Source organism: Petaurus breviceps, unplaced genomic scaffold (genome assembly GCF_028583685.1).
Source record: "Petaurus breviceps papuanus isolate PSGF00001 unplaced genomic scaffold, PetGlider_PUasm1.0 288, whole genome shotgun sequence".
Classification (NCBI taxonomy): domain Eukaryota; kingdom Metazoa; phylum Chordata; class Mammalia; order Diprotodontia; family Petauridae; genus Petaurus; species Petaurus breviceps.
In genome coordinates, this window is record NW_027186033.1 from 215,950 (window position 1) to 239,012 (window position 23,063).

Here is a 23,063-nt window from a genome sequence, read left to right on the forward strand (position 1 = left end):
TGGAATTGCTTTACATATTTTTGCAGGTCTCTTTAACGTCTGGCTGAATGAAAGACAGCTAGATTATCATATAGGTTTCTGTATTCAATTCGTTGTGATACATTGTTTTGGTTGAAGTATATGAATAAAATCTGGTTTCACACAGGGAAGAGTATTTTAATGGGTAAAAATGTCAATATTACGAAAATAATTTTAAATTGACTACTTTTGTGACCATCATTATTTTATGAGAGTATCATTATGAAAATAGTTTTAAAAGGGTATTGAGGACCCCAGGGGACTGTGGACCATACTTTGAGGAGTACTGGCATAGTGGATAGGGAGCTAACCTTTGAGCTGGGAAGATCTGGATTCAAGTTCTTCCACTGATCCATATTAGTTCTGTGACCCTGGGCCTCTTAGTATTCTAGGCCAAATTCAAATAGAAACAGATTCCTATGGGGGATTAATGAGGACCACCCAAGGAACTTATATTTATGTGAGTTATATTGATCAGTATTTACTGCATGATAAATTGACTGATAAATTTTCAGATATTTATTACTTGACAAAAATAATAGTAATTAACATAATTAGTTAATCAAATTAATGTTATCTATGTTGCATTGTGAGGCAGGTAGGTGGTACAGTAGAGTGTCAGGTCTGGAGTCAGGAAGATTTCTCTTTCTGAATTCAAATCTGGTCTCAGACACTTAACTAGTTGTGTGACCCTGGGGAAGTCACTTAACCCGGTTTGCATCATCTCATCTGGAAAATGAACTGGGAATAGAAATGGCAAACCACTTTAGTATCTTTGCTAAGAAAACCCCAAATAGGGTCATGGAGAGTCTGACAAGGCTGAAAAAAGACTGAACAACAACAATGTTGCATTGTATTTTTATTTTTTGTTGTTGGACATTTCCCAATTACATTTTAATTTAGTTCAACCATAATTAGGAGTTTGGGGGGAACTTCCATGGCCCTGAATTTTCCACCTCTGCTTTGGGCAACTTTTTGGGATCATAAGTTGGTGAGAAGATGTAAACTTGCATTGGTAGAAAAAAAGTTCCTCCAGAGGAGGAGGAACTATACCATGGAAATCCAGAGTCCAATCCCTATCCCTAATATTATTAATGTATACAAAATCCTTTTAAGTCTGCCTACTCCAAGAGTGTCATCTTCAGTTGGTTGTTGTTAACCTTGTCCCTTTGACTTTGCTTCAGTTTGAACATTACCGTTAAGAGGCTAAGCTATTTTCTCTAACTGGCTTTGGATAGAGGACTTATTGTAGTGATTGAAAATTAGATAGCTATTTTTGTTTTTAAAGTGGGTACAGTGAAAGAGAGACACACACACATACATACACAGATCGAGAGATAGAGAAAAGGGAGACACAGAGGGAGACACAAAGAGGAGAGAGGGGGAGAGAGAAGAGTGTACACATACCCAGAGGATTGTAATCGAATTTAAATCACGTAATAAAGTTCCCTGCTATGAAGTGCAGCTGCTTTTAGTGCTTCCTGAATGCCTTCCTCATGCTGTGGGGAGCACATTAGTGGGCCTGCTTTATTATTTCAGGATCTCTCCTCTTTTGTGCTGGGGCATTTGCCCATGGCTCATTACTCATGGCTCACCCTTTCCCATCCTAGGAGACTCCTTTCTTGGTCATCATCAGTCAGTCAGCAGAGTTGATTAAGTGCTCACTGGGGTGATGGGCTTTTGTGATGCCTGAGGAAGTATGGGGATGGGCAAATGACTGAGTGAAAATGGATTATTTTCAGGTCAGGAATCTAACCAATGAGGTTTGTCTAGTGGACTGGCTAGAACATATCTGAACATAAAAACTTGTAAATCTTAATGGTGGTATGAGGTCAGGATATTCTTTTGGAATTCCTATTTAGAAAATGGAACTATACCTTCTGAGGGGGTTTTAGAGTTTCCTCTTTGTGGCATAGATCAAACCCAATGAGGCCTGTCATTAGAATAAGTGATTTTTTTTTTGACCAGGAGATGTGACTTTAGTATAAAAATGACAAGGATGAGATAAAATTCATACCTTGGAAGGCAAGGAGAGACTAGGTCTAGGTATCTTGCTAATGACACATCCTGCTAATGGAAAGCAAAAGGTGAAGAGGGAGAAAGGCATCTGATCAAACATCATTACTGATCCCCTGTTGGCTTTCTGGATCAGTTTGGGGCCAGGGAAAGCTGTCAGAGCACAGCCCCTTCCTGTAGTCCTCAGTGTCTTTTAGATTCAGAATTCTTGAGCAGGATGGGAAAAAGAAAGATCAAATGAAAGAGTACAATTTTATTTTCTCTTTCTTTTCTTGCCTGAGGGTGGGGTTTCCATCCCATCTCAATCAATGTAATCACAGAAGATCCAGGCATCTAGATTGAATCAGCCAAGAAAAAATTAACTAGGTATAAATAAATCTTTGATCAATTTGAATGGCAGACAATGGCACACAGGAAATATCTTACAACTGATTAAAATAAATAGACACACCTGTGGACCTATTTTTAACACAGAAAATGAGTTTGGAAATATCAGAAGGTGGTATACTGGTGGTTGAATCCATTGGTGAAAGATTCCTTCGAAATAATTACCCCAAGTAGGAAGAGGGAAAGAGTCTCTTCCCCTCTCTCCCCCTCTCTTCCCTCCTCTTCCTTCCCCTTCCCCTCCTCCCTCCCTCTTCCTCTCTCTCTACCTCCCTCCCTCCCTCTGTCCCTCCCTCTCCCTCTCTCTCTCTCCCTTTCCCTCTCCTTCTCTTCCAGCCTCCCTTAACCAACTGACAAGTTTATGAATTTCAAAAAGTTGGAATAGTTGGTGTTCCCACGGTATCCATAGCAAAATCCCCAGAGTAGCAGTGGCTGATGGCTATGTCTCCAGTAGGAGTTGAAAAACAGGCCAAGAACAACCCAGACTCAGGAGAAAAAAGTCAAATTCAGAGCTTCAAGGACACAGAACATAAAACCCAGAGGGTAGAAGGAGTTAGCCATTCTGTTTTGGTATACCATTGCAGGTGCAGGCTGGGGGAATGGTGCAAGAGGGGTTGTTATACTAGCGGCCTTATCTAGGATAACTGTGTGGTGCTCTATGCATTTGCAGAGACCCACTATAAATATTCTCCCCAATTCTTGTTCTTCGATAGTCTCATTTCTTCAGGGATCCCTAAGAGAAAAATAGACCTCTTTTTTTTGACTGCAATTGGACAATCTATTTTCTAGTATGTTTCCAAATCAGCCCAGTTTCTTTGAGATAACTTTTGCTCATGTGAATGCTTAAGATCTGACATCTGTTGTATTATTGAATCCTTTACAAGTAGGAAGACTGATATGAGAAGCATAGATTTTTGCATCCCTAAAATATGAATGCCTAGCAGTTCACTTAGAATAGTATAATTGGAGTATATGGATAGCTCATAAATGTTCTTTTTTCCCTATTACTTTAAATAGATGTAGGCTGCTTAGTTTATTTATGACATGAGTCCAGACAGCTTGTCTGATATCTTGATGTATTGCAGGTTCATGAGATAAAGTTAGCTTGTTGGCTTGTAAACGCTAGTAATAAACTGTAAGTTCTTGAATTTTTCTTTTTGGGAACCCTTTTAATGTTTACCTGTTTGTCCTAGCAAGGGATGATTTAGGATTATATTTGGATTGCCCTCATAATGAATTGGCAGGGATCCTTTGGGAAATTTCTGGTGCCCTATAATATAGATACCCTGAAGAAATTTATGTCTGCTCTTCCAAGGGATTTCCTTATATGTGAAAGGGAACCTTGGGGATATTTTAGGGATATTAGAGGGATTGTGTTATGTGTGAAAGAGATTCTTCAAGACATTTGGTGAGTCCTGTGTGAAAGGGGCAATTAAAGATGTTTAATCTAGACCTTGAATTGGGTCATTATATGCTAAAGGGAATCATGGAAGAGTTTTTGCCTGGGACAGTTTGATTTCCTACCTGAAGGAATCAGCATCATCCCCCATTTTATCTTTCTTTGCTCTTGTCTCTTTGTTTGTCCTTTGTTCTTGAAGAGGACCATGACATCAGTAAGGTCTCAGAGAATGAAGGAATATTTCTTGCTAAAACTCTCTACTTGTGCTCTTAATCCCAAACCCTCCCATCTCTTATAGCTGCTTTCTTCTTCAAGCATGTTTTCCCTTTCCTCCCAAATTTTCAACCTATCTTTATTCATTATTTCCTTCCTTACTATCCTTAAAACTCCCAGATCTCCATTCATTAAAAACAAAGCAAAATACCTTACCGGTAGAAAGAGGCTGCTTTCTTCAAGATTATTAATGACTTTTTAAAAATTAAGTTTTTCAAATTAGCAAATATCTATCTCCTGCCCTCAATTGAAAAAGAAAGAGAAACAAAGCCCCTTTTACAAATATGTATAATCAAAGAAAACACATTTCTGTATTGACCATGTCCAAAAAAATGTTTCATTCTGTATTCTGAGTCTTTTTCCTCTCTACAAAGAAGGTGTGGGTATCATGTTTCATTCTTAGTCCTCTGTAATTGTGGTGGGTAACTACACTGATCACAGTTCTTGTCTTTCAATGTCAAGTCTTTCTTATTTTTCTTTATAATATTGTTGTCATTATAGAAATTATTTTTCCGGTCCTGTCTACTTTACTCTAAATTGGTTTATATGTCTTCCCAGGTTTCCCTAAAATCATTGCCTTCGTAATTTCTTATTGCACAGTAATATTTCATTACATTTAAATACTGCAACTTGTTCAACCATTCCCCAATTGATGGCCACCCCCTTCCATTCCCATTTTTGACACCTCCAAAGGAGCTATGAATACTTTGTAATCCTTATTTAAAGTTTGTTTTTGCTTAAGACTTAACCTCTCTAATTCCTCCTTCTCTCTTGTCTCTACACTTCCCTGGAGGCTGAAGCATATTTCTGTACCCACTGTCTGTCTGTCTATCTCTTTCCCTCCTTCCCTACTTTGACTAGTTCAGAGGAGGGTGAAGTTCAAGTGTCAGCCTTTTCTCCCACCCCTTCCTCCTCATTTGTATAGACTTGTGTCTCTTCAGTAACTGATTTCTTTCACCACCCCTACCCCCATCACTACCAGTAGTATTTTTTTCTTTGACCTAAAAGCTTTGGATTTTGACTATAATATTCCTAGCAGTTTTCATTTTGGGCTTTCTTTCAGAAGACTGAGAGAGTCTTTCTATTTTGATTCTGCCCTCTCATTCTAAGAAAGCGGGGCATCTATTGAGATTTCTTGAAATATGATGTCAAGGCTCCTTTTTTGGTTGTGACTTTCATGTAGTCCAATGATTCCTAAATTTTTTATCTTCAAACTTTTTTTCCATTTGGTTGCTTTTTGCTTTGAGATACCTTTTATTTTCTTCTATTTTTTCCAGTCTTTAAGCTTTGTTTTAATATTTGTTGTTGTCTCATTTAGTTATTGTCTTCTATTTAGTCCATTCTAATTTTTAGGGAGTTTATTGATTGGGTAAGGTTTTGTAACTTTTATGCCAAACTATTAATTTTCTTTCATTTTCATTTAATTTCTTTTTCAATTTTACTTCTTGAAATCTCATTTCATTTACAAAAATATTTTAAAGCTCCTTAATAAAATCTTTTGCTTTATCTCTTACCAGAATTCTAGTTGAATTTGTGGCCATAGTGTTTTTCCTTGAGGGTTTGCTTGTAGATGTTTTGGAGTCATTCTTTTTTTATTTATTTGTATTTCAAGCATCCTTGTCTACATAAAAGCTTTTGAAGTTGGTTTTTTTCTTCTTCTTATCCTTCTAGCCTACTTCCTGCCTTCAGTTTATTGCTGCAGGACTCAGCCACTATCAGCCAACTGGAAACTTATGCTAATATATAATGAAAGAACTACAAGTTTCCCTTTGTCTAGCATTTGCATGTTGGTTAATTCTTCCTATTCAAATGATGCAACTGAGACATTACTTTGCTTCTGGGATACAAACCACACGCTTTCTGAACTTGCTTTTCTCTTGGGTAATAGCCTAGGGTCCACAACTGCTCTTTATTATGGCACTGTTCTCTTCCCTAGTCTGCCCAGGATCCGTGATTCAGATATTGGCAGAGTGGCAGAACTGTCAGCTGACACCTTTTCAGCACTATGCACGTGTTTAAATCCCTCTGTGATGGCTTTGGGATCACTTCTTTCTCTGCTCCTTGTGGGTGTTCTCCTGGCTAGATCTCATCCCAAGTAGCCATAGACCTTTCTGTTTGCCTCCTTATGATGACCTGGGTTGGAAAAATAACTCACTATGATGTTTTTTCTTATATTTCCTGATCAAGATTTGGTCTGGTTTGTTTTTTAAATTTGTTTAGAGGAATTTTGGGTGGGTGAGAGGAGCTTACTATCCTTCCTGCTACTCTGCTGTTTTGTCTCCACTGTCCAATGTTTACCTTATTGTTAAATCCCAATGGTGTTTACTCTCAGTCTTTATTCTATTTGACCCCTCTTCAATGTTTGTGACCGTTGACTACTCCCTTTTAGGTATTCTCTTTTCTCTGTGTTTTTGTAACATAATCCATCAGATTGATCTTTTTCAATGTTCTTTTCAGGATTATCACCTATCTCCTTCCCCTCTCCACCAGGGCTCTGATCTGAGCCCTCCCCTTCTTTTTATTCTGTCTATCTCTATTCAGTTATTATCAGTATGTGAATGATGCCCAAATCTGCATATCTAGATTTTCTCTCTCCTGGGTTTTGATTCTGATCTCCTGACTGCTTGCTAGACCTTTCTACTCAGATATCTCATGGGCATCTCCGAAATCAACATATCTAGAATAGAACTATTATCTTTCTCCCTAAACTCACCTCTCCTTTTAACTTCCTGGTGTCTGTTGATAATACCACCATTCTTCTAATTGCATGTGTTTGTTGTTTAGGAGTAATCCTCATTTTTATTTACTCTTCCTTGGCATCAGTTGCCAAATCTTGTCAATTTTCCCTCTCGATTTCTTTTTTGTCAATCCATTTATCTCAACTCAGATGTCAGCCTCAGTCTAGACACTCATCATCTCCCAATAGCACTATGGCAGTAGCTTCCTATCTGGTTTCTCCGAATCCAGTCTCTCTTGGCTCTAATTTGTCTTTATAGGGCTGATAAATTGATATTTCTATAGCACAGAACTTATGAAAATTCAGTAGTTACTTGTTGCCTTTATGACAGAGAACAAACTTCTACATTGGACATTTAAACTCTTCAGAGTTTGTACCTACCCTAATTTTTTTTCAGGCTGATTATACAATTGCTTTCTTCAAGGATTCTATCTTTGTAGTCATCTGGTATACCTGCTGTTTTCCATATATGACATTAGATCTTCTGTCTTTGCCTTTGATAGACTGTCTCTCATGTTTGGAATTCTCTCACCTCATCCCTAGATGAATCCATATTTAAGGTTCAGATAAGATTCTACTTCCTCCAAGAAGCCCTTCTGATCCCCCCCCCCCCCCCCATTACTGTGTGTTCATTTGGTATGGATCTTGTGCTTACTTATTTGTGAATATGTTTCTCTCTCAAGTAAAATATAAAGTCTTCGAAGGGAGGTATTGTTTCACTTTTTAATTTGTATCCTTAACATCTAGAAAAGTGTCTAGCACATAGTGTTTAATAAATGCTTGTTAGTATTTAGCTTATTAGAATTACATTATTATATATTAGTATATTATATAATAGTATATTATTATATAATTATAGTAGTATAATTATTTGATTACTACTATTACAACAAGAATAAGAACTACTATTACTAGTACATTTACTACAATCACCATCACCAGCACCCCGTCAAATCCTAATCCATTATTGATCCTGTGTGTACGAGTGTCACTAACCCATGGAATATTAAATATAAAAGAATGATAGCAGGTTAGTGACTTGTCCCAAGACCATTTCTGTCTGAACTCCATAGAACAAGATGATAATAATAATAGTAATAATGTTTCCAGTCACATTAGTGTTGACTTTGTAAATTATTGTTGATTTTATAAATAATTCTTTTGGTTTTGCTAACTTGCCCTTTCATTAGTTCATACCAGTCTTTTATTTCTATGAATTTTTCACATTCATCATTTCTCATGGCACAATAATATTCGATTATCTTCATATACATCCTACTATTTAGCTATTCCAGTTGATGGGTACCTACTATGTTTTCAGGTTTTATCACTTCTGCGTTTCTGTACATATTTTCACATATGTGGGCTTATTTTACTACTGTTTTAATTGGATTTTCATTAAATTACTTGAATTTCAAAATAAATTATATTTACAAATAGTGATCATTTGTCTCTGTTTTGCCTATGCTTATTTTCTAAATTTCTTTTTCTTGTCTTAATATAGCTAGTACTTTTAGAATGATCCCAAATAATAGATATAATAAACAATCTCCTTGCTTAACTCTGATCTTATCAGAAAGGTTTCTTGTGGTTATGTTACATATAATGCTAGCTGATTTATCATGTTATGGGAGGGTTTATTTATTCTAAGGCTTCTTAGCATTTTTAACATAAACAAGTACTCTATAAATAAAATTATGTTGATTTTTTACTATTTTTGTTAATATCATATTTACATAGTAGGTGCTTGATAAATACTTGATGACTGATACTGGCTAATTTTTTGAATATATTGCTAAAACATTTCCCAAAATGTTTTATTTAGTATTCTTGGATCAATAATCATTAGTGAGGGTGGGCTATAGTTTTCTTTTTCTGCTTTTTAACTCCCTTGTTTGAATAACAGGACTAGATTTGTTTCATAGGAGGAGTTAGGTAAGGTGTCTCATTTTTGGCGAGCAATTTTTGCAACATAGGGATTTTATTTAATAAATCTTTTGATATAATTGATTGTTAAGTTAATCTGAACTTGTTTATTTCCTCCTCGGGGTATTAATTTTTGTCTTTTTCTAATTTTATTCTTGAGTTTTGATTGTTTAGACTCTTATTCTGTTAATCTGTGTATTTTATATACGCAAATATATATATATATATATAGTAAATATCCATCTTATTTAAATTTTCAGGGTCCTTTGGCTGATAATTGGGTAAAATAGTTTATGATAATTTTCTTTTGTTGTAAAATTCTCTTTTTGGTTTTAGATTTCAAACATTTTCTCTCCCCTCCATTAAAAAAATAAATTTGCTTATGATTTGTTTATTTTGTTCTTCTAAAAACTTGTTTTAGGCTCAGATTCCTTAAGAGTCTGACCAATGCCTCAGATTAAGTCTGGCCTACTTGTCAATACAAGTGTCAAAATAACAAGGATTTTAAAAATCTTGCCCACCCCCACTGGTGTTCTAATAAACCTTGTCTTTGGCTGAAAGGAGGCTTAGGTTGAATTTATTTGAGACAGGACCTGCATCATTTGCCTTTGAATTTTGGCATCTCAGCACCCCTAGACCTTGACATTTTGGTTCCCTGAGACCAGGAAACTGCCTAACCTTAAGCTCTTTTCCAGCCAATACTCAAAGGTATGTAAGCCTCCCTCCTCTCCCTATCTATTTCTGGCCCTGCAGTTGGAGTTGCAATCCAAGTACCTAGGAAGGCTTGGAGGTGCTTTTTTGGACTGACCTCTCAGGTCCCATTAGATCAGACAGTTATGAGGCTGTCTCATACTTGACCTGATGCTCTCAGGCTCTCAGTTCAGTGGTTTGGTTTGAGGTCATGGACCTGGTTGCAACTTCTGCAGCATAGAGGACAAGGACAGAAGCCCAATCCAGAAGCACATGCCCAATTCTTCAGTTGTCTTGGCACTAGGGAATTGGGAAGACTTCAGCCTTCTATTGGGCTGTCAGAACAGACTGGGCCTCAGCAAACCTGGAACAGGCCTCAGGTGACTGACTGAATCACTGGAAGCTATGGTGGTTTCCGGACTTCTCATCCCATAAATGCCAAAGACAACTTAGAAGGTCAGTAGGAAAGGTAAAGTCTGTCAGATATGGATGAGAGAGAAGTGTAATCCAACTCTGATCCCAGCACAGCCCTGGGACAGCAGTGGTGGTGGTGGCAGAGATGGCAGTGGCAGCAGCAGTAGCTGTTTCCAAAGGTCTCAACCCACAGACGGTAAGGGAATTGAACAACTGATCAGAAGGCGATTACAGGGGTCTCTTTTCTGGTACTGAGGCAGGATTCTGTTGCTTTGCCCATACTTGGAGCCGGGTTGCAGTCCTGGGGGGAGTCCTGGGGTGAGAAGGAGCACTGGCATAGCAGAATCTGTGGCAGCAGTGGAGAGGGAGCCCTCTTTACAGTTCCAGGGCAGAAGAGAATGCTTGTGGTCACTCACAGATGAGAGCACAGGCCAGGAGAGGGGCAAATACCTCTTCTTAGATCATACAAACCTGGAAAAACAGAAAACTTACAGGTCCCTAGAAAGTATCTTTGAAAACAGCTACACAAAACCCCTAAAACTTGGAACAGTGCATCCTCCACACTGGAAGCAGAGCCCTTCCTTAACAAAGAGTTAAGTCAAATAATTAGCTGGGAAAATGACCAAATAGTGGAGAAAAAAAAACTCAGACTATAGAAACATACTTTGGTAACAAGGAAGATCGAAACATATTACTTAGAAGAAGACAACAAAGTCAAAACTCCTATGTCTAAAGCCTCCAAGAAAAATATGAATTGGTCTCAGGCTATGGGAGAGCTTGAAAAGGATTTTGAAAATCAAGTAAGAGAAGTAGAGGAAAAATTGGGAAGAGAAATGAGAATGATGTAAGAAAATCATGAAAAATGAGTCAACAGCTTGGTAAAAGAGACCTCTCCCAAAATATTGAAGAAAATAACACCTTAAAAAATAGACTAGAACAAATGGCAAAAGAGGTTCATAAAGCCAATGAGGAGAAGAATGCCTTAAAAAGCAGAATTGGCCAAATGGAAAAGGTGGTCCAAAAGCTCACTGAAGAAAATAATTCCTTAAAAATTAGAATGGAACAAATGGAAGCTAATGACTCTATGAAAAATCAAGAAATTATAAAAGAAAACAAAAAAAATTAAAAAAAGGCTACAATATGAAATATTTCATTGGAAAAACAGCTGACTTGGAAAATAGATCCAGGAGATATAATTTAAAAATTATTGGACTACTTGAAAGTCATGACAAAAAAAAAGAACCTAGACATCATCTTTCAAGAAGTTATCAAGGAAAACTGCCCTGATATTCTAGAGTCAGAGGGTAAGGTAGAAATTGAAAGAATCCACCAATCACCTTCTGAAAGATACCAAAATGAAAACTCCCAGGAATATTATAGCCAAATTCCAGAGTTCCCAGGCCAGGGAGAAAATATTGCAAGCAGTCAGAAAGAAACAATTCAAGTATTGTGGAAACACAATCAGGATAACACAAGATTTAGCTTCTACATAAAGGGATTGGAGGGCTTAGAATATGATATTCCAGAAGTCAAAGGAGCTAGGATTAAAACCAAGAATCATTTACCAAGCATAACTGAGTGTAATCAATGAGGGGGAAAAGTTGACACTCAATGATGTATAGGAATTTAATGCATTCTGGAGAAAAAATGAGAGGTAAATAGAAAAATTGACTTTTAAATACAAGACTTGAGAACCATGAAAAGGTAAACAGGAAAGAGAAATCATAAGGGACTTTTTTTTTTAAAGCAATTGGGGTTAAGTAACTTGCTCAAGGGTTCACGGCCAGTTATTTCTGGGTGTGGTACTAAGTATCAGAGCCTGGATTTGATCCCAGGTCATCCTGCCTCTGGGGCCGGTGCTCTTACTCACTGCACCACCTGGCCGCCCCTAAGCAATTGGGGTTAAGTAACTTGCTCAAGGTTACATGGCCAGGTGTTTCTGGGTGGATGCTAAGTGTCTGAGCCCGGATTCAATCCAAGGTCATCCCAGCTCTGGGGCTGGTGCTCTTACTCACTGTGCTACCTGGCCGCCCCATAAGGGACTTATTAAAGTTGAACTGTTTACATTCCTACATGGAAGATGGTATTTGTAATTCATGAGACCATTCTCATTATTAGGGTAGTTGGAGGGGATACACACACACAAGTGCATATATATATATATATATATATATATATATGCATGTATATATGTGTGTGTATAAGTGTGTGTGTGTATAGACAGAGGGCACAGGGTTAGTTGAATATGAAGGAATGATATGTAAAAAATAAAATTAATGGGTGAGAGAGGAAGGTATGGGGAGGAGAAAGAGAGAGGTAGAATGAGGTAAATTATCTCACATAAAAGGCAAGAAAAAGCTTTTATAGTGGAGGGAATAAAGGGGAGGTGAGTGGGAATGAGTAAACCTTACTCTCATCAGATTTGGCTTAAGGATGGAATTATGTACACACAATTGGGTATGAAAATCTATTTTACCCTACAGGAAAGTAGGGGGAAAGGGGAAAAGAAAAAGGAAAAAAGAGGAAAAGAAAAAGGAAAGAAAGAAAAAGGGGATAGAAGGGAGGGCAGATTGGGAGAGGGGTAATCAGAAGCAAACACTTTTTTTTTTAAGCAATTGGGATTAAGTAACTTGCTCAAGGTTACACGGCCAGTTATTTCTGGGTGTGGTGCTAAGTGTCCGAGCCTGGATTCGATTCCCAGGTCATCCTGACACTGGGGCCGGTGCTCTTACTTGCTGTGCTACCTGGCCACCCCTTGAAGCAAACACTTTTGAAGAGGTAAAGGGTGAAATGAGATAGAGAAAATAAATGGAAGGTGGGATACGATGGAGGGAAATATAGTCTTTCACAACATTACTATCATGGAAGTGTTTTGCATGACTATACATATATAACCTATATTGAATTGCTTGTCTTCTCAATGAGAGTAGGTGGAGAAGGAGGGAGAGAATTTGGAACTCAAAATTTTAAAAACAAATAATAAAAATTGCTTTTACATATAACTGGGAAATAAGATACGCAGGCAAGGGGGTATAGAAAGCTATCTTACCCTACAGGAAAATGGAAGGGGAAGTGGATAAGAGAAGGGGTCAGGGGAGATAGAAGGAAGGGCAGATTGGGGGAGGGAGTAATCAGAATGCATCCTGTCTTGGGGTGGGGGGAGGGGAGTGATGGGGAGAAAATTTGGAACTCGAAATCTTGTGGAAGTGAATGTTGAAAACTAATAAATAAATAACTTTTAAAAATCTTGTTTAATTTAACATCATAGTAGTTTCTTTGTTTTCAATTTTATCTCTTTGATCTTCAGAATGTCTATTTTTGAATTTACATGTGATTTTTTTTAGTTTTTTGATATTCTTTTAAAAATTATATGTTCAATTAATTGCTTTCTTCTTTCTTTCTTTTTATTGATGTAAATATTTAGAGAGATAAAATTTCCTCTTTTGCAATTTTTTCTGCATTCAAGAATTTTTAGTACATGGTCTTACTGTTATAACTTTCTTTGATATAATTATTTAGTATTTCTGTGAATTTTTCCCTTATCTCCCTCATTCTATGGGATTAAACAATTAAGTCTCCATTTAAGTCTGAATGATTTCTTTAAATTTCCCTTACTGATGTCAATTTTTATTGGACTGTGGTCTTCAAACATTTCTGTTTGTTTATGCATTCTTCATGTCCTAGCATAAGGTAAATTTGACAGATGCAGATATATATGTGTATATATGTATACCTATATATCTGCAACTGTAAAATTTACTATATGTATATACATACACATATGTGTGTATATGAGTGTATACATCTTTCTATACCTTAAATTTCTGTTTATCATCCAGAATTTTTTATGTTTAATTATCTAATATTTTATTCAGGTTCTAGCCTTCATTCTTGTTTAGTTTCCTTAAAATGTGTCTAAATCTGAAAGAGACATATTAGAGTCCCTTGTGATAATTGTTTTCTGTCCAGCTTTCCATAGTTAGGTTATCTTTTCCTTTCAGCGTCTAAGTATTATGTCATTCATTTTGAATAGTATGGATACGTTCACTTACTGTGGCTGTATATTTTCCAGGGATGTCCACATAGATGAAAATTTGAAGCGCACACTGCCAGAGCTAGCTCAGTTTGAGATGCTCTGAAGGAAAGTGTGGGAGAGAAGAAGTCTACAGATATGTTGTGCTGACATCATTTTGTATGCTTGTAAAACCTGGACAACATATCAGCATCATGCCAGAAAATTGAGCCGCTTCCATTTGAATTGTCTTAGAAAGATTCTGAAGAACACCTGGCGAGATAAGGTACCAAACACTGAGGTTCTCTTTTGAGCTGAATTGCCAAGCATTCAAACTCTATTGTAGAGAGCACAGTTCTGATCGCCTGGCTGCATAGCCTGAATGTCAAATGCACGTTTATCTGAAAGACTATTTTAAGGAGAATTGGCACAGGACAAGAACTCACATGAAGGTCTGAAGAAGTGGCACAAGGACACTCTCAAAGTCTCTCTGAAAAACTTCAGTATCAATCATGGGAGATACTGGCACAAGACAGCCTAGCATGGGATGCCTGCATCAAAAAAGGCACTGTGCTTTGTGAGGAAAACAGAAACACAGTAGCACAAAGGAGACATGAGATGTGCAAATCTAGAGACATCTCTATCCCAAATATTCTAATGGACTATTTGTGCCCAACCTGTGGTAGAACCTTCCGAACTCTTATTGGACTGATTAGCCACAGCTAAACACATTGTACCCTGACCCCAACATCATGATATCATCAATCCTCTTCAAGTATGAAGGATGAATAACATTATGTCATTCAGTAAAATGTATTTAATATTGATTTTATTTAATTATCTATATTGCCTTTAAGCATAATGTAGTTTCACTGCAATTCTCTGTTAACCACATATCTTTTTACTGTTGCCTTGTCTGAGTTCAAGATTGACACTCCTGCTTTTTTGGGTTCAGCTGAGATTTATTTTTACACTCTAACCCCTTCTTTTAACTCTCTGTTTGTCTTTATGTTTTAAATGTGTTTCTTGTAACAGCAAAATGTTATGTTTTGCTTTCTGATCCATTCATTCTGATGCAGCATTGAGTTTTATAGCTGAGCTCATTCCATTTGTTTTCATGGTTTTAATTGTTAGGTTTGTTTTTCCTTCCATCATATCCTATATATTTCCTTTCTTTGTTCTCCTCCTTTAAAAGGTGTGGGAGGGGGAAGGGGGAAGAGAAGAATTTAGTCATTGTGCTTTTTCTGTAGTTGTTACCGACTGATCCTAATTCTTTCCCTTCCTACTCTATCCAGTCCAGAACCAGATCACCAGTCTAGTCTCACCCTTTCTTTTTCCAGTCTTTTAAAACTAGCTTTCTGCAGTTGAAGTTTGTTTTGCTTGTGGCTGTTCCATAAGCCCTCCCTAGTTCCATTCTTTTTCTTCATAACCTTTCTTTCTCCAATTTTCCCAGCTGAGTCCCCTATTTACTTTATTTTAGGTCTACACCATGTTCTCCTCTACCCCAACCTTCCCTTGTTCAGCTGGGATAAAGATGAGGTTTATACGATTTTCCACAACCCCCATTCCTCAGCTCCACATTTACATGATCTCCTATGAAACCTCAAATTATGAAAAATAGTAATTTCTTTCTTCCTCCTCTTAAGTCCACTCCTAGAGTATTCCTTTTTTCTTTCTCACATTTAAACAAAAAAATCTGTCTTTCCGGGATTGCTTTTCTCTTTCTGAGTTTTGGTTATGTTTTTCTGAATTTGACTTTCTGCCAGTTTTGTGGCAGTCGTGTCTGAAAGCAGATCTTTCAAATGAATCCTACATCCTTGCTAACCTACCAGGGTAAGGACTAGTCCTGATCTCTTTACAAGATGTGAGAATCAGGTATTGTACTGGCTAGTAGTAATAAGCAAAGAATCATCAGGACTTCATGTGACAATCCTTTATTGTTGCAAGATGTACTGGGGGCAAAACTCTAACTTAGAGACTGCAGCTTACAGTTATGAGAACTTAAAAGAAACAAAACATGAACATTAACTCATAAAGGAATAAAAACACCCATATTACACCACAGTGCTCCTGGGCATAATTGTTTTCCTGGCTTTAACTCTTATAATCTTCTAACCAACAAGGCAGTACCCTTTTTGTGAGACTGTCTCTGTTTTATAATAGAGAGTGTAGAAATGCCAGGTGATTCCTCTTTACCAGCCAAAAAGAAATTGCATAATTGTTTCCTTTATTTCATGGCTCCAGTGAGTCACCAGGAAGTATAGCTGAAAGACCAAAGCCCTATGGTTCTACAAGACCTGCTTTCGATGGTTATGCTGTTGGCACAAAACCTTTGGTAAAAAACTTTCACAGATGCTCAGAGTGTGGCTCATGTGGCCACTGTGTCATTTATAGTGTGGATGCCATGACTTTAGCTACTATGGTAGTAAACCCCTTTGTTCCAGCTCTTTGTTTCTAGCAAAGACTAAACACTGTGGCAAAATAGGTGAAGAATATGGGCAGATAAAGCAGTGTCCGTATTTTATTCTCATTTGTATTATAAAGCCTTGGCTAAGTCTGGATGGAGATACATACCCAAAGCAAATCTTAACATCATCTTGTTGGTAATCCAGCAATACTCACTCCCTTTGGACAGAGTGACAGGTTGAGCAGTAAGAATACTGACAACTTTTGCTGGCTAGTATCTTCTATCCTATTTGCTTCATGGCACTGGTTTTAGTTGGCTCCATCCTTTCAACATGTCCATTTGTTTGAGAATGATGAAGTAGCATAGTTATGCTAGAATTTGAGGGTGGGGGATGGTAGACATTAAAGTTCATTAAATCCATCTCCTTTATTTCACAGATTCTGGGTGTTCATTTTAAACCATGTGGGCCTTGATTAATCTACCAAGAATAACAACCAAGTGGATGAGGCACATTTATTTTATATAAAAATACTTGTTCAACCCACTCTTTTGGTTTCAATGAAATAAGCATAAGGAGTAAATTTTAGCTGTCACAACTGATATATTCATAAGATTTGACTTTTAAACATATATCTCTATTTCTCCCTCATGTATCCCTATCTCTTGGGGTTTTTCTTTTCAGTATTTTGCCTAGTACCATATACACGAAGGCATTTATATTTTGAAGAACTGGCACCAATTTTTTTTTGTTTAGTAATTTCAGTCCTGTCTGACTGTTAGTGACCTCTTTTGGTGTTTTCTAGGCAAAGATACTGGCCTAGTTTGTCATTTCCTTTTCCAGTTAATTTTTGCAGATGAAGAAACTGAGGCAGAGTTAAGTGACTTGTCTAGAGTCACACAGTTATTAAGTGTCTGAGGTCAGATCTGAACTCATGAATTCAATAACTCATAGTCTGTTACCAACTGTTTGAACTTTGTTTTGGCCATCTGAAACAGATGATTGAATGTCTTTCTGTTTAAAAATTCATGCTCACCTATACTGTCTGAGTATGGGATTCAAGATCACAATGTTGATATGATGGTGATGACTCAGACAGTGTTCTTGCCCACAAATTTCTTAAACTCAAGAGCACAGCTAAAAGTAGCCCGACTTTTAAGAATGAGAGTGTATGGCAATCAATTACTTGTGTTGCAAGTAATTATCATGGAGCTTTGGTTTTTATAGCAGAGGTTTGAGTGGAATGTGACACACTTTAAAGTTATTCGAGGTCTCTATTGCAACTGAGAAATTCTTCCTCTAGCATGATCCTGAGGATGATGATGATGATGATGAAGATGATAATGATAATTTTAAGGGTGATATAGTAAAATATAATGTTTTAAGGAATGTGAAAGCACTTTTGCAAATAATATCTTATTTGTGCCTCACAACAACCTTAGGAGGTATTTGCTATTGTTATCACTTTGCAGATGGGGAAACTGAGTCAGAGGCTAAATGACTTGATAAGAGTCACACACTTGTTAAGGTCAGCTAGCTATCTTGTTAGAGGAAAGCCTTTAAGGAAGCATCAACCAAATCAACAAAATTGTGCCTATTATGTGCAAGATACTTGGGAAACAAAGACAAAAATGAAATAACCCTTACCTCAAGTCCTTCCATCTCTTGAGGAATACAACATATACACAAATAACAGTAATAATAATAATAATAATGAGAATAGCTAGCCTTCATGACTTGCAGATACTTTACATGTGTTAATCTCTTTTGATTTTCATAACTTCCTTGGGAAGTGGTTGCTATTTTCATCTCCATTTACAGATGAGGAAACTGGGCCATAGAGAGGCAACCAAAGTCACAAAGCTATTAAATGTCTGAGTCTAGATTTGAACTCATGTTTTCCGGATTTTGAATCTTACCCTCTATGTACTGTGACACCTAACTGCCAGAATAAATATAAATAGTATAGTTCAAATAAACTTGAGGGGGGGGGGGGGGGGGCAGGGAGAGAGGGAGAGAGAAAGAACACTAACAACTTGGGAAAGAAGGAGGGAAGATGGAATCAGGAAAGGCTTCACTGAGAGATGGAATCTGAGTTGAGCTTTAAAGAAAGACAAAGTTCTGAGAAGTAGAGATGAGAATGGACCACATTCTAGCCATAGGGAATGGCTTGTGTGAATTCATGGAGGAGGAAGATGGAGAATTAAGTTAAAAAAAAGGCTTGTGGTCCAGTTTGGCTTAAATGTAGCCCAAAGGTTGAGTATGAAAGAAGTCTAAGAAGGGTGGTGGGATGCAAATTGTGAAAGACCTTAAACACCAGGTGGAGGAGTCCATATTTTATGCTAGAAAATATGTGGAAGTCACTAATGGGCCATTTTTTTTAATAGTCAACAAAACATAAACACTGGGATCTTGCATTCTCTGTATTTTTCAGCCAATGGTGTGACTATGAAGATGTGATTCTATCATACCATTTGTAATATAATACCAAGCAAAGGCAACTTCCCAGGTTCAAAATACCAGCATAGGTGCTCTCTATTTTATTTCAGTAACAAACCCAGAACAGAGAAGATCAAAACATGACATCATTCAAAATACAGCATTTACTAAGTGTGATTAAATCATCTCCAAGGCCTACCCCACCCCAGGACTTTCCAATCATTCAATCAATTACAAAGTCTCTGTTCCAAATACTTCTCCACCCCTAGGCTATACCTTAATTAAGTCCACCACAAAGCCCCTCTTCTCAAATGGAGATTAGTTTCCAAACATAAGTAAAATACATTCATTTGCTCAACCATAGAACACAAAAAGGTCAAAAGTTCCCCACCCCTGGATCACAATTGAATCTACCCCAGAGTTACATCAAGTTTAAACACAGCACTTAATACCCAAATGGAGGTCTTTTCTTCATCTTGACACGAGGCAAGTTCTCAGCAATCTTAGTTCCTGGAGAGACAAGGCTTAGCAAGGCCATAAGATACATTGCCAGTCCCTTCATGAATTTATCCTCTGTCTGTAGAACAGTCCTAGAACCCCTGAACACATTAGCAAAGCCCTCTCCCAGGATTTCTGTAAACATACAACAAGAAAATCCTTCTTCAGGGCTTCTGAACCAACAGAAAGGCTCCCAGACCCCTGCAACAACAGCACTGTCCTTCACCAGTGGACAGTATTCATTCTGTCTGCCGGACAGTCTCCAGACCCCTGCAACAACAGTACTGTCCCTCACCAGTGGACAGTATTCACTCTCAGTACTGTCCCTCACCAGTGGACAGTATTCACTCTCTGTCTGCAGGACAGTCTCAGGCCTTCTTAACCAAATGCCAGGTTCCAGGACTTCTTCAACAGGACAGTCTTTCACCAGTGGACAAATCTGGCAAAATAACATCAAAACAGACAGACAAAGTACCAGCAAAACAGCCATGTCTCCTCAGTCCTTGGCAGCTCAGGGGGCAGGTCTCAAAAGTCCAGGGCAATTCAAAGCGGCCACCAGCAATCTCTTAGTCTCTCCCTCTCCAGGAGGTGCTGCTTCCAAAAAGAACTTCCGCCTCTCTCTTGTCTCTCCAAATCTACATCACCAGCTCCTCCCACTTCAGGACTTTCTTTTCACATCAACAAGCCCATCCCACAGGTGGGATTAACAAACTCTGGGTTTTAATACAATCAATTTGAAAACCAAGCCAATACAGGGGAATCTTTAATTGCCATTACTATCACACCATTTGAGAAATCACTCATGTCATAGCACTGAGCCAGGTTTTATAGCTTTTTTAGTGCCATTTACATCGATAAAATCACATCCACTGAACCATTTGACAATGTCATGGAATTAAGTGGTGAGACCTCAGTGGTTTTTTTATTCTGCTGTTTGAAATTGAAATACCTAAATGAGTGATGCTGTTAATGAGATTATTTTTTTTTAGCATCTCACATGTTAAATGAATGTCTTAGGCTTATGTTAATGAAGTAGGGGTTATGGGGAATGTTATAATATCCACTGGGGCCCCACACACCATCAGAAGCATAGCATGCCTTTGACCTAGTAATACCTCTTCTAAGGCTGTATCCCAAAGAAATCATAAAAATGGGAAAAGGACCCACATGTGCAAAAATATTTATAGCAGCTCTTTCTGTGGTGACTACGAACTAGAAATCGAGGGGATGTCCATCAAATGGGGAATGGCTAACCAAGTTGTGGTATTTGAATGTAATGGAACCCTATTGTGCTATAAGAAATGATGAACAGGAGGACTCCAGAGAAACCTGGAAAGATTTCTATGAACTGATGCTGAGTGAGGGGAGGAGAACCAGAAGAACATTGTATACAGTAACAGTCACCATGTGCAAGAACTGATTTTGATAGACTTAGCCCTTCTCAGCAATGCAAGGATCTAAAACCATTCCAAAGGACACATGATGGAAAATGCCAGCCACATCAAGAGAAAGAACTATGGGGTTGGAATGCAGAATGAAGCAGGTTATTTGCTTTTTCATTTTGTTTTATTTTTTTTTCTTTCTCATGGTTTCCCCCATTCATTATAATTCTTCTATGCAACATGACTAATGTGAAAACGTGTTTAACAGGAATGTATGTGTAGAGCCCATATCAGACTGCAAACTTTCTTGGGGAGGGAGGGAGAGAGGAGGGAAGGGGAGAAAATTTAAAACTTATGGAAGTGATTGTTGAAAACTAAAAATAAATAATTTAATAAAAAAAGAAAAAAAACATAGCTTGCTTCTATTTGGGATCCTCAAGAGAGCCCAAGTTACCATCCATATGAATCTCAAGGCATCAGCTTCCTTGACATCAGCTCTTCAAAAAGCAAACCTAAAGAAGTCATTTTAAAGCATGAGGACTTTTTAGGTTTCATGAGGAAGGCATAATCATTTGCCTACCAGGAATGCCTGAGAATAGAGTTAGATTTCTAGCTCTACCAGGAACCCAACCTTGTCATGAGAAAAGGTGCTGTGTCAAGTATGAATAAACACATTAAGTACAAGTTTTCACATGGACATCTTTTGTTACTTCAAAACCTACTAGAAGCATCAGGGGAACAATATGAATATATTACTCAGAATGTTTGGGGGACAGGGAGTCAGCTCAGAGTGAGCCAGGAAGTTCTGAGTTCAAATCCTGCTTACTAGCTGTATGATTCCAGACAAGTTGCTTTACCTTTCTCAGCCTTAGTTTCTTTATCTGTAATATAGGGTTAATAATAGCACCTTCCTTGCTGGGTTTTTGTGAGGATGAAATAACACACACACATACATACACATACATATATATACATACATATGTATACATACATATATATATATATATATATATCTTTGCAAACCTTAAAACACTATATAAATGCGAGCTAGGCTACTTACCTTCTTTACTAGTCATTTCATTGGACTGACTAGACACCCTTGTGTCTGGTTAGTTCACTTGATTAGAGCAGTCTACAATCTTTGATTGTGCATCCCATTAGTAAGAACCAAAAGAACCCCCCAAACCCAACAAACCAACCAAACTAAAAAACTAAGTATCTCCAATGTGCACATATGTATTTATTGATATACTAATCCATTTTATATCCATAATTATATCCATTTTATTGTACATCCATTTATTGATATACTAATGTGTTATATACATTTTAATACAAAAAGGGGATGAGATAAAGATGAAAACATAATATTAACTATTTTATTTATTAATGGTATAAATGTTTTCTTCTTAAAATATTATCAATAGTTATTAGATATTAATATTTCATTGAGAGCAATGTGATTGAATATGTTTATCCTGGAGACAGGGCAGTAATACATAATAATTGTTGTAAATTATTTTTGGTTAATTTATTTGATATAGCTGGATAAGCAGGTAAATTTATTTTTCAAAGGAGTACTTTTAAATTAAAAGATGCAAAAGGCAACAATCAAATAATAGTTTATGATACAATGAGCTTCCCAATTTTTTTGTAGTTTCTTTCTATGGTGATATTCATCATACCCAATGTAAAACCAAGCAAGAATGGAGTGTTTATTTAATATGGGATCATAGCATCAGAGATCTAGAACAGGAAGGGACATCAGAGGCTCTTAATCTAATCTCCTCATTTCACAGATGAGGAAAATGAGGCCCAGAGGGGTTAAGTGATTTTTCTACAGTCACTTAGATTGTAAGTTTTTCATATAAATCCATTTCATTTTCTTTATGTATCTCTGCTTAATAGGTGGCATTATACCCTAATTTCCTATTCACACTTGGATGTTTTAGTTGTGCTTTTTTATGAGTCTGAGGGGTAGCACGCAAGCTAATTTGGCTGAATTGTAGATTAAAGAAGAGGAATAATGAATAATAAGGCTGAGCAGAGCCAGGTTGTAAAGGACTTTCAGTGCCAAACAGAGGAGTTTGCATTTGATCCTAGATTGGGAGCTGTTGGAATTTACTGAGTGTAGGGATGGCATGGTCAGACTGGAGTTAAGGAAAATCATTTTGGCAGCTGGGTAGAAGACCATCTGGAGTGTGGAAAGACTTGAGACAGGGAGACCAATTAGTAGACCATTGCAACAGTACATTTGAATTAGAGTGATGGCTGAGTGAGAAGAGAGAAGGGGATGGATGCAAGACATGTGGAAATGGAAACAAAAAGATTTGGCAACTGCTTGGATATGTGGAGTGAGTGAAAGTGAGAAGTGCAAGATAATGTCAAATTTGGGAACCTGGGTTTTTAGGTGGTACGTTGGAAAGAAATAGGGAAGTTTGGGAGAGGTATAAATTTTGAGGTAAGGAGT